General features: G+C 43.2%; 1 protein-coding gene and 1 long non-coding RNA gene across 3 annotated transcripts in view; one reads left to right on the top strand and one right to left on the bottom strand.

The window, feature by feature from the left end:
• The window catches only part of LOC126494609 (uncharacterized), a 7,725-nt gene extending 6,492 nt beyond the window's left edge, over positions 1-1,233 (bottom strand). Inside the window, exon 1 of the long non-coding RNA XR_007590044.1 lies at positions 455-1,233. This is a non-coding gene — a long non-coding RNA (uncharacterized lncRNA). The remainder of the gene's footprint in view (positions 1-454) is intronic.
• The window catches only part of Snx30 (sorting nexin family member 30), a 127,883-nt gene that overhangs the window by 33,718 nt on the left and 84,117 nt on the right, over positions 1-10,048 (top strand). The gene's annotated exons all lie outside the window — the stretch shown is intronic.

Below are 10,048 nucleotides of genomic sequence, written 5' to 3'. Positions count from 1 at the left end.
GAACTTTGGGTGACTGTCCAGGCAGCGAGATGTCTCTGTCATTTCTAGAGTTTTCTTATTTCTTGTTTACTTAGGTAGTATTATATCCTTCTTGAGTCTTTGATGGAGTTGAAGAATGAATAGATAGTTATAGTTTTCCTTAATTATGATAAAAGATAAAATAGATATAAATATTGTAACTGTAATTCTTGCTTGATAACTGTTTTGTTATATGTAATTTTGCTATGTTAAGTTAAAGCCTTCTTTTTTTTGTTTAAACAGAAAAAGGGGAAATGATGGAGGAAGGACATTGGTTAATTATAATAAAGAAACTGCCTTGGCCCATTTTATTGGATAGAACATAGGTGGGTGGAATAAACAGAGAGAATGCTGGGAGAAAGAAGCTGAGTCAGGGAGTCGCCATGATTCTCCCATGCCAGACAGATGCAGGTTAAGATCCTCCCTGGTAAGCCACCTCATGGACTACACAGAATATTAGAAATGGGTTAGAACAATATGTAAGAGCTAGCCAATAAGAAACTGGAAATAGCCGGGCCAGGCAGTGTTTAAAAGAATACAGTTTCCGTGTAATTATTTCGGGGCATAAGCCATGTGGGCGGCCGGGTGCCGGGGACGCAGCCTCACTGCTCCTTCAACATCTTAGGGTTTCTATTGCTGTGAAGAGACACTGTGACCAGGGCAGCTCTTATAAAGGAAAACCTTTAATTGGGGCTGGCTTACAGTTTCAGAGGCTTAGTTCATTATCACCATGGTGGGAAACATGATGGTATGCAGGCACACATGGTTCCGGAGAGATAGCCGAGAGTTCTACATCTGGATCTTCAGGCAGCAGGAAGAGAGTGACTCTGAGCCTGGCTTGAACATTTGAAACCTCAGAGCCCACCCTCAGTGACTCACTTCCTCCAACAAGGCCACACCCCCTTATAGTGCCACTCCCTATGGGAGTTATTTTTATTCAAACCACCACAGGCTGTCTCCCAGCAGACAGGCCAATAATCCAGTTGTTCCGTCCACAGGGTTGGATATCTTGGGTCGTCTTCCACCTGTATTGGAGTCAGGAAGAAGTAGGTTCTAATATGAGTGAAGGGTCGCCTCAGCAGCAGGGTTGGTGAACTTGCCAGTGAGAGTGAGGACACACAGACAAAACACAATAGCTTCCTTCTATGTCTTCCTATGTGATCTGCCACTAGGAGGTGTGGCCTGGATTTAGGGTGAGCTATCCAACTGCAAGGGATCCGCATTTAGGATGGTTCTTCCTACCTCAGATGATCTGATCCAGAAGAATCCCTCACTGGTGTGTCCAGCTGCTTGGGTTTTAGTTGATTCCAGATGTAGCCAAGTTGACAACCAAGATGAGCCATCACACCACCAGTACACATAAAATAAAATTAAAACAAGACAAAACTCATTTTCATGTTATTTACTAATGAGGGTAAACAATTGCTTATTAGCTTTGTATAGCTGTTCATTTTCTTTTGTGTTGGTCTCTCTCTCTCTCTCTCTCTGTGTATGTGTGTATGCATATGTTTCTGTGCATTTCTATCACATGTACAGATTTCTTCAACCAGCTCCATGTCAGCATTCATTGTTACCATTTATTGTCGTCACTACACCCGTTCCCCATTCTTAATCTCTCACTGTAAAGAGAATATTTATTTATGTATTTATTTAGACAGAGCTTATCTATGTAGCTGAGGTTGACATTGAACTCATGATTCTCCTGCCTCAGTCTCTTAAATGTTGGAATATTTTTCACATCTTAAATACATGAAAAACAATTTGAACTCTTTATTATATGTTATCATATGTAAAAACTAGTGAGATTAAAGTTTCACCATCCTCATGTAACAGGACAGTTACATCCTACTTGAGCTTTTAGAGCATATACTATATGCTACAGACAGAAGCAAATTCACGCTGATTCTGAAAAATTTGTAGCTCCCTGTATAAACTGTGATCAGAGTCCTTTAGCAACCTCACATTTGATTTTGTATTTGGAATTTGAGAAGAACATTATTTGAGAAGGTCTTGATTATTTTACCCTTTTAAAACTAGTTAAACAAATTCTCCATCGATATTCATTGAATAATATTATCTCAGTACTTTAATTTCCATAATTATCAATAAATATTAAAACTTGAATCTGGTCTGTCGATTTCAGGGTTGTCGGGGTTGAGTCAGTCATCAAGCTCTCTAGACAGGAACTAACTATACAAGGTTCTCTAGATGAGCTCTCCAGACAGCATCTGACTATACGAGGTTCTCTAGATGAGTTCTCCAGACAGCATCTGACTATACGAGGTTCTCTAGATGAGCTCTCCAGACAGCATCTGACTATACTATTCCGCATCTGGGAAGCATTCAAAAGCACATCCCAGTCTTTGTTTTCACCCTGTTTCTATTGCAACAGCATATGCTAAATTCTAACGAGGAGAAATCAGGTGATAGTGATGGGGGGATCCTTAGCATCCTTCCTCTCCTGATATTGTGGGGGGAAACGGGTGTCTGCCTGCCATAGCTCCTCTGTCCACTGCTGCCTGTATTGGCCCTCCCTCTTTGTTCTGTGTGCTTTTGAAAAGAGCTTCTGAAATCCTGGGCATGACCACTGCTTTCCTGTTTCAAAGCTTAGCCATCCTCTGTGGAATACTTGTCGAATTCCTTCTTAAGATCCTGGAGGCTGGAGCAATCTACTCTCCAGGCTGTGTTTCCTGCCACTTCCTCCTAAGCACCTCACACCCATCCAGCTTTCTTTGCAGGGCTGCCTTTCTCTTACACTGAGGGACGGGACACTCTCCTGTTTCTGGAGAGTTTGCACCCACACTCTCAGGATCTCTGTGCAACCTGCCTCCTCTTCCATCTGGTGAGTCTGAGGGACTTGCTTGGGGCCTGACAGCCAGCTGGATCAGCCCAGGCCTTCTGCCATCCTGTTGAAGAAACAAGTCAAAATCATCCTGAAGTGTCCTCCAAGAGTAAGATTCCTTTCCTCCTTCCTGAACTGCAGGTTTTCTCTTCATGTTTGCACTTCCCGTACTATGTCATATTGTTGTGCTCCATGCAGCAGCCTACACAAGATTTCCGCACTAAATCCCTTCTCTTCTTGCTTCCATTCCCAGAATAACACCTGGCAGTCATCAAGAATGCTGTGTTTGGATTAAATACATGCACAAATAAATTTTGCTTCTTCATATCCTCTCATTTGTGGTTTGGGGGCCTATAGTACCTGTCAATTATGCCACTTAAGATCCCGTGTGTTGGAAAACACCTGTATTTTGGTCTATAATATAAATAGGGAGTGATAATTATTTTGTCTCTCCGCCGTCTCATAGTGACATAATCAGGTATTTTATTACTAGAAGAAAGATGCTTAACACATGTTTAGTTATATATATTTTAGAAATGTAACCTTTTAGCTAAATTTTACCCAACAGCAGCTGTACCTGAGAGAAGTTTTGAGGAAAGTGAGCCCCTCCAGTCTGTTAGCGTCTTTCTTTATAACCACTTAACTGATAATAATCATGGTCTTCAATTTTCCTCCATCGTGCGAAATGTAAACAGAAGTATCTTCAGCAGACGTGGTGGTGCACATCTGTAATCCCAGCACTGGGGAGGCTAGACATGGGCTGACTAGGTCGACCCTGTCAAAACCAAAACAACAAAAGTCAGTGCTTTTAGAAATCCTCACTGCTGCTCACCTCCTGTACACTGGCTTCAGGACAAGCCTGCAAGTCTGTCCTCACTGGTGAGCCACCGCTGTGCCAACTCGGTTAGAGCAGGGTTGTAAGGTTTTGTTCTCATTCTTCCCTTGGGCTTCTTCGTTCATCTGTCTGCCTCTCTGTCATCTACTATAATCACTGTAATGTAATCTGAGGATTCAGATCACTGGCCCTTTACAGAATCCATTTCTGCAGCTGACCTCAGAATGGTCCTGCAGAGAGGACGGGACTGTGACAAGTACGCCCTGTGTTCTGAGGAACATGTTTCTAGATGATTTCCTCATTGTATGAACATCATGGTGTGTACTTACACAAACCTAAGTGGTGATGGAGCCTGCTGTGTGGGGCACAACCTGGGTGTGGACCGTCCAGCTGTACAGCGTATGTTACTGTGTTGAATATGGCAGGCAATCGTAGCAGTGGGATTCGTGTAACTGAATACATTTACACACCAGAGCAAGGATAGTGGACCATGATGTGAACAATACAGAACAGCAGCAGACTAGCCGGTGCATGTGGAGCTGCAGGCCAGGACGCTCTTACCTATTGTACTGCAGTCTTGGAGCTCTGTGCACTCAGGCTGCAATAAATGGAGAGGATGCAGCTTTAAATTTGGAGACAAGTCATTCTGCTGTGATAAACTTAAAAAAAACTTGTTGACATGTTGGTTAAAAACATTTAACTTAAAATGCAAGCTTCTCTTTCCTGTCACTTTGACGAGTGCTGGGATTAAGCTCAGAGCCTCCTGCATTCAAGGTTAAGAATTTGCTTTTTCTCTTATTCCCCAATGTTTGAAATTTTCATTGCTGTGTTTGTGTGTGTGTGTGTGTGTGTGTGTGTGTGTGTGTGTGTGTGTGTGTGTGTGTGTCAGAGGACAACGGGTGGGAGTCCTGGGGACTGAACTCAGGTTGTTCAACTTGGCACCAGGTGCATTTACCTGATGAACTATCTTGCTGGCCCATACTAAAAAATTTTCCCATGACCATACTCTTTTCTTTTCTAGTGACTTAATTAACCATGAACATTAAGAGAAATCACCCTTATCTGGTCTGAGTCACATTGGTAGGGTTGTGGGGATTAGATCTGGAGCAACCATGGACTAAGCAGGTGGCTCTGCAGGCTGGAGGTCTATCTGAACTTTGGGGTTGGACATGTGTATTACATGGGTGTGTGCCAGGCATCTGAAGCAGGTGTTCAGGGCTCCGTGTCTTCTCTGGGGTTCCTAGGAAAGAACCCACAGTGGCTGCTTTGGTAAGATGGAGATGAGAATCATCGCACATTGCTGAGCACCTCAGCCGATGCTGAGGGAGCCCTACCCCTTCCAGGAAAGGAGACAGACATGCAATGAGAACTGACCTTACATGTTCCAGCGCAGCATGTTCTGGTCTTATGCTGTAGCCTGTGAGTCCCAGTCTTGAGTGAGAGAGCGCCCCACCAGGGGTGGCTTTAGTTGTGCATCCAGCAGAAGTAGGGATGTGATTCCTTTCCCTTCCACATCAAAAATGCAATTTAAACTCTGTAATCATCCCTTCTCCCAAAGGCAGTCTACGGCCCAAGGAAGGGCACATGTGTCAAATACAGAATTTCACACTTAGTTTTTGCCTCTGAGATGTCCACAGATTCCAGAGGGAATCTGTTTTGTACGAGAATGGTGACTTTTTGGTAGTGTCTGCTAAAAGGACACTTTCAGTCTTCCTGAAAACATGGGGGATTTTAAAACACATTTGAGAGATGAGAGCTGTTCAGACCAACTTCACAGTAACATCTCATGCTTGCCGTTGGTCTGCAAGTCTGTCCTGTTTCTTGCCTGAGTGGTTTTTGCCCTCAAGGGAGTTTGGGCCAGGGTAATGATTAACCCATAAGTATTTGATCGCACAGAACATACTTGTATTTCGTTTCTTCTAGACCCTGTTCTGACAACCAGGAATGTTCTTGGCTAATCTTTCTGACATGTCTGTGTGGTACTGTGTCAGGTGATAGTTCAAAAACACATGACCAAACTTTGTAAAGTGAATGAATGGTGGTGACAAGATTGGCTTGGAGGCTGAACAGTAGTGAAGAGCACTTGCTGAGTTTGCAGAGAACTAGGTTCGGTTGCCAGCACCTCGTGGATGCTCATTTTAGCTCCAGTTCTAGGGGATTCAATGTCATCTTCTGGTCCCCAAGCACTGACTGCACATGCTGAAGTTTATGCATGCATCCAGAACACTCATGCACATAAAGTAAGTAAATAAAGGATATGCTAGGACCTTCTTCCATTTAAGAAGAACCACTTGGGTTGTAGTGACTACCTTAACTTTCACAGGGCCATGTAAAAAATGTCTGTGCCCCCCACAGGGTAGGATACCAATGACAAACCAAAGTAATGATTCCAGTCAATTGGCTTAGTGAGCTAATGAATTTATCTGGACTTACTTAATAGGGTTGTGGGAGACCCCCCCCAAAAGCCGTATCATAAAAAGTCTCACCCCTGCCTTACCCTTCCTCCCTTCACCATAGCTGCATAGATGGAGTACCCCTTTAGTTTATTCTCCCTGTGGGCTGTATGTACCCCAGAATAGCTGTGAATGAGGCCCAACAAAAATTGTAAACTTACTAAAATCTTGATTTTTTTTTTTTTTTTGTAATTTAATTGATGCTTCTTGAACATGTACTGTGTGGATGACAATTTTGTGTTGCAATGTCAAAAGATGGGTCACCTGCCTGAGTAACTCCTACATCTTGTGAAGGTTGGGGGCAGAATTGAATACAGCTGGAGGGAGTGGCTCAAATCTCAGGTAAGGGGCTGTTGACCTTCCTTCCCTGGGACACATCAGTAGCCTCTGTCTTGAAGGTCTCTTTTGGGTGATCACTAATCCTCTGATAGGATGCTAATGGCTCTTGTGGTCAGAGGATATCCCTCTACAAGTGTGGTGCTGCACAGCCATGCATGAGACTGTGCTCTTTGTATGTCACTTGAATAATCTTGAGCCTGTCACTATAGAACAAATACATATGATGACTTCTGGAAGGTTCTATGCCCCAAGGCCTTGTGAGATGAGGGTGCAGAAGTACCAATAGAAGAATGAACATTTTGCTCAGATTTGTGGGTTTTGGTTGACAGGATTCCGAGAGAGGGTTGGAGATGGGCATAAAAGAGAACTGGTTTTTTTTGGGAGAGCTGTGGTTTTAGGTGGAGTTGGGAAAGTTAACTCTGTCTTCTTAGAAAGTTGTCTACTTGGACTTTGAAGTCTGCTAGGTGGCATATGCATACAGCAACCAAACAAAATACCCGAGAAAAGCAAGTTAAAGAAAGGAGGGTTTCTTTTGTCTCACAGTATGAGCTTATAGTTCATCAGGATGGGAAAGACATGGAGGCATGAGCATGAGGTGGCTGGTCACATCACACCCGTGCTCAAGAGGGAGAGATGAGCGCTTCTGCCCAGCTCCCATTCCTTTTATTCAGCCCAGCGTGGCTCTTCCCACCTCAGCTAGAAACTTCCTTACAGACATGCCTGCAGGTGTGTTTCCATGGTGACTCAGTTTTCTCCCAGACCCCCACCCCCTAAATCCTGTCAAGTTGACAGCCAACATCATCCATTGCACTTGTAGTAGCCAGTCTTCTTGCTGTGACTCTTAGTTACTGTTCATTTGGGTACAACTTGTGAGAATACCTCTTTTCCTTTAATGATGGTGACTTCTTAGCCTGGAATGTCCAGACTGTGTACTACCCTAGCATTGTTTTTCCATTTGGCAAACCTCCTCATTCTTCTCATGCTGTCCCAGCACCCTTTGCTCTCACCTTTGATGCAGAGTACTGTTACAACCAGTATTGCTTTGTATCATCATTACAGGCTTTGACATCCATACCCTAGCTAGACTGAGTTGTGTAAACACAGATGGTCTTGGTCCTGTGTTTCAGTATCCCTGTTCCTGAAATAGTGGCTCCTCCTCAGAAGACTGTAGGAATCATGTTTAAATTAATCTGAGAATGTCCAGAGCAAGGGCTATATTCTTGAGAGTTCTTCAAGAATCTAATAAAAGATCATGGAAACTTTGCCAAAGAATGTGGACTGGGGCTCTTTGATTTTGAAATTTATTTTGAAGGTGTTCTTTTACATTGGGCTGATGATGCAATTTAAAGGGCAGGCTTTCTCGTAGGGAAGCTAGGAAAGCTGTATCAGCCTGTGAGGGTGGAAACACGTGGTCCATGAGCTCACATATAAGGAAGATTTGTCATATAGAAAACGGTCAGAATTCAGAGCAGGAAGGTGTAAGCCTATTCCCGGACAGGGTCAGCCTGGAAAACAGACTGTGCTGGTCCCAGGACTCAATGAATGTATGCGAACAGCTGTTTGACATAGTGTTTCTAGGTCAGTGGTAGGAAAAACAGAACCTTTTGCTACTAATAAGGAGGAAGGGTTCCAAGAACTTGGACATTTGAATAGCTCGAGGGCTAAAATGGGCAATGTCTTTAAAAATTCTATAGCTTGTTTCATAATTTCCTCTCTACATTTTAGAAGATTATATAGACATTTTATAATTATATGCACTAGTCAGCTTTACTGAAGTAATATACAGCTCCCAAACTCCACAGTTTGCAAGAAACATTAATTTTTAGGTCACGTTGTGTTTTCTGACTGAGTCTGCTCACTCTTCCCAAGCCTTGATTTCTGAAGGAGCAGTTCCTTATGGGGACGTGCCAGGTGGAAGGGAAAGAGTGAGAGACTGAGAGAAAAGAGTTTCTAAGGCTCAGCTCAGGTCTGGCCCATGCTGCTTTCATTCATTTGCCATTGGCTGGAGCAAGTCACATGACCTAACACAAAGCCTGTGGTATGGGGATGTTTTTCTGTAAGAAACCATTAAGTAATACTAAGAATGTGTGATCCTGTTGCAGGAGGTATTGGTCACTTACGTGTCTGTAAACAGAAGTTTTCCTGTGTTCACAGCCTCTGTCAAGTACCTGATAGCTGCTTCCCAAATTACCACATAGAGGCTTAATATTACTTATAATAAATGCTCGGTTGGTAGCTCAGGCTTATTACTAACCAGCACTTACACTTAAATTAATGCGTAATTCTTGTCTATGTTTAGCCACATGGCTTGGTACATTTTCTTAGTACATTCTCATCTTGCTTCCTCTGCATCTGTCTTGCAATTCCTGGCTTCACCCTTCTCCTTTCTCTGTTCAGTTTGTCTTTCCGGTCTAGCTATATCCTGCCTGACTATAGGCCAAATGAGCTTCATTTATCAGCCAATGACAGCAGCACATATTTACAGTGTGCAGAAAGACATCGCACAGCGGGTGTACACTGACTGTCCCCTCTGTGCCATCTGCTGGTTTCACTTAATAATATTTAGTAAACGCATTGTTTGCATTTATCATTTCCTACTGTTACTTGTATTAAAGTTTCGGTTAATTTGGGGAACTTGACTTGTCATGAAGCAGTATGGCTGATTACTACATGTTTGCGAGTATTACAGTGCATCATTGCATTGTCTCCAGATTCTGGGTGTCAGGGTCTTACTGGGGGGATCAGCACTGGGGAGGAGGTACGCACCTGAATCCCAGCACTGGGATGCCGAACATCAGGAGCTCAAGTCATCCTCCTCTGTGTAGTGAGTTCTGGGCCAGCCTGGGCTACATGAGACTCTCCCTCAGTACTCCTCCTCCTTGAAAAGGCTCTTCCCTCTGTGTTTAATAGATGTGCCTCCAGTTTTCACACTGTTTGCTGTATTGTATCATGATGATTGAGACATAATTTACACAGGAAGAAGTCTGTTGTCAGCTGTTGATTTGTACTATGAAACCACCATCACTGTCTAACTCCAAAATACTTCTGTCAACATCCCCACTGAGCCATCAGTGCTGTCCTCTGCTCCTTTCAGCCCCTGGCAACCAGAAGTCTGCTCTCTGTGTCTGAGGACATGTCTTTACAGTTAATAGAAGCAGGACATGAAATGTGTGCCTTTGGTGTTTGGCTTCTTTCACTTAGAATAAGGTTGTTAAAGTTCATTGCTGATGTTTCTGATAGTATCTAATATACTATGAACTTTCCTTGTCCAAATCCTTAATTTTACTTAGAGATTTTAATAGAGTGGTAAACACTTTGGATCTGTGGACATGGCTGCCGTCAGCAATCCATCTGCATACAATTCTTAGTGCAGTAATTACATCAATACATTTCTTTATGTTGAATCCTTCTTGCTTTCTTGGATTCACTTGTTTTGATCTTTTTTTATGTACTGTTTTTATTTATTTATTTTTATTTGAAAAATTACCGCCTCCTCCCCGTTTCCCATTTCCCTCCCCCTCCTTCCTCCTCCCCGTTTCCCATTTCCCTCCCCCTCCTTCC

The sequence above is a fragment of the Alexandromys fortis genome, unplaced genomic scaffold (assembly GCF_014885135.2).
Source record: "Alexandromys fortis isolate MF-2015 unplaced genomic scaffold, M_Fortis_MF-2015_v1.1 scaffold_393, whole genome shotgun sequence".
NCBI classification, from domain to species: Eukaryota; Metazoa; Chordata; class Mammalia; order Rodentia; family Cricetidae; genus Alexandromys; species Alexandromys fortis.
This window is presented reverse-complemented; position numbering and strand designations above follow the sequence as displayed.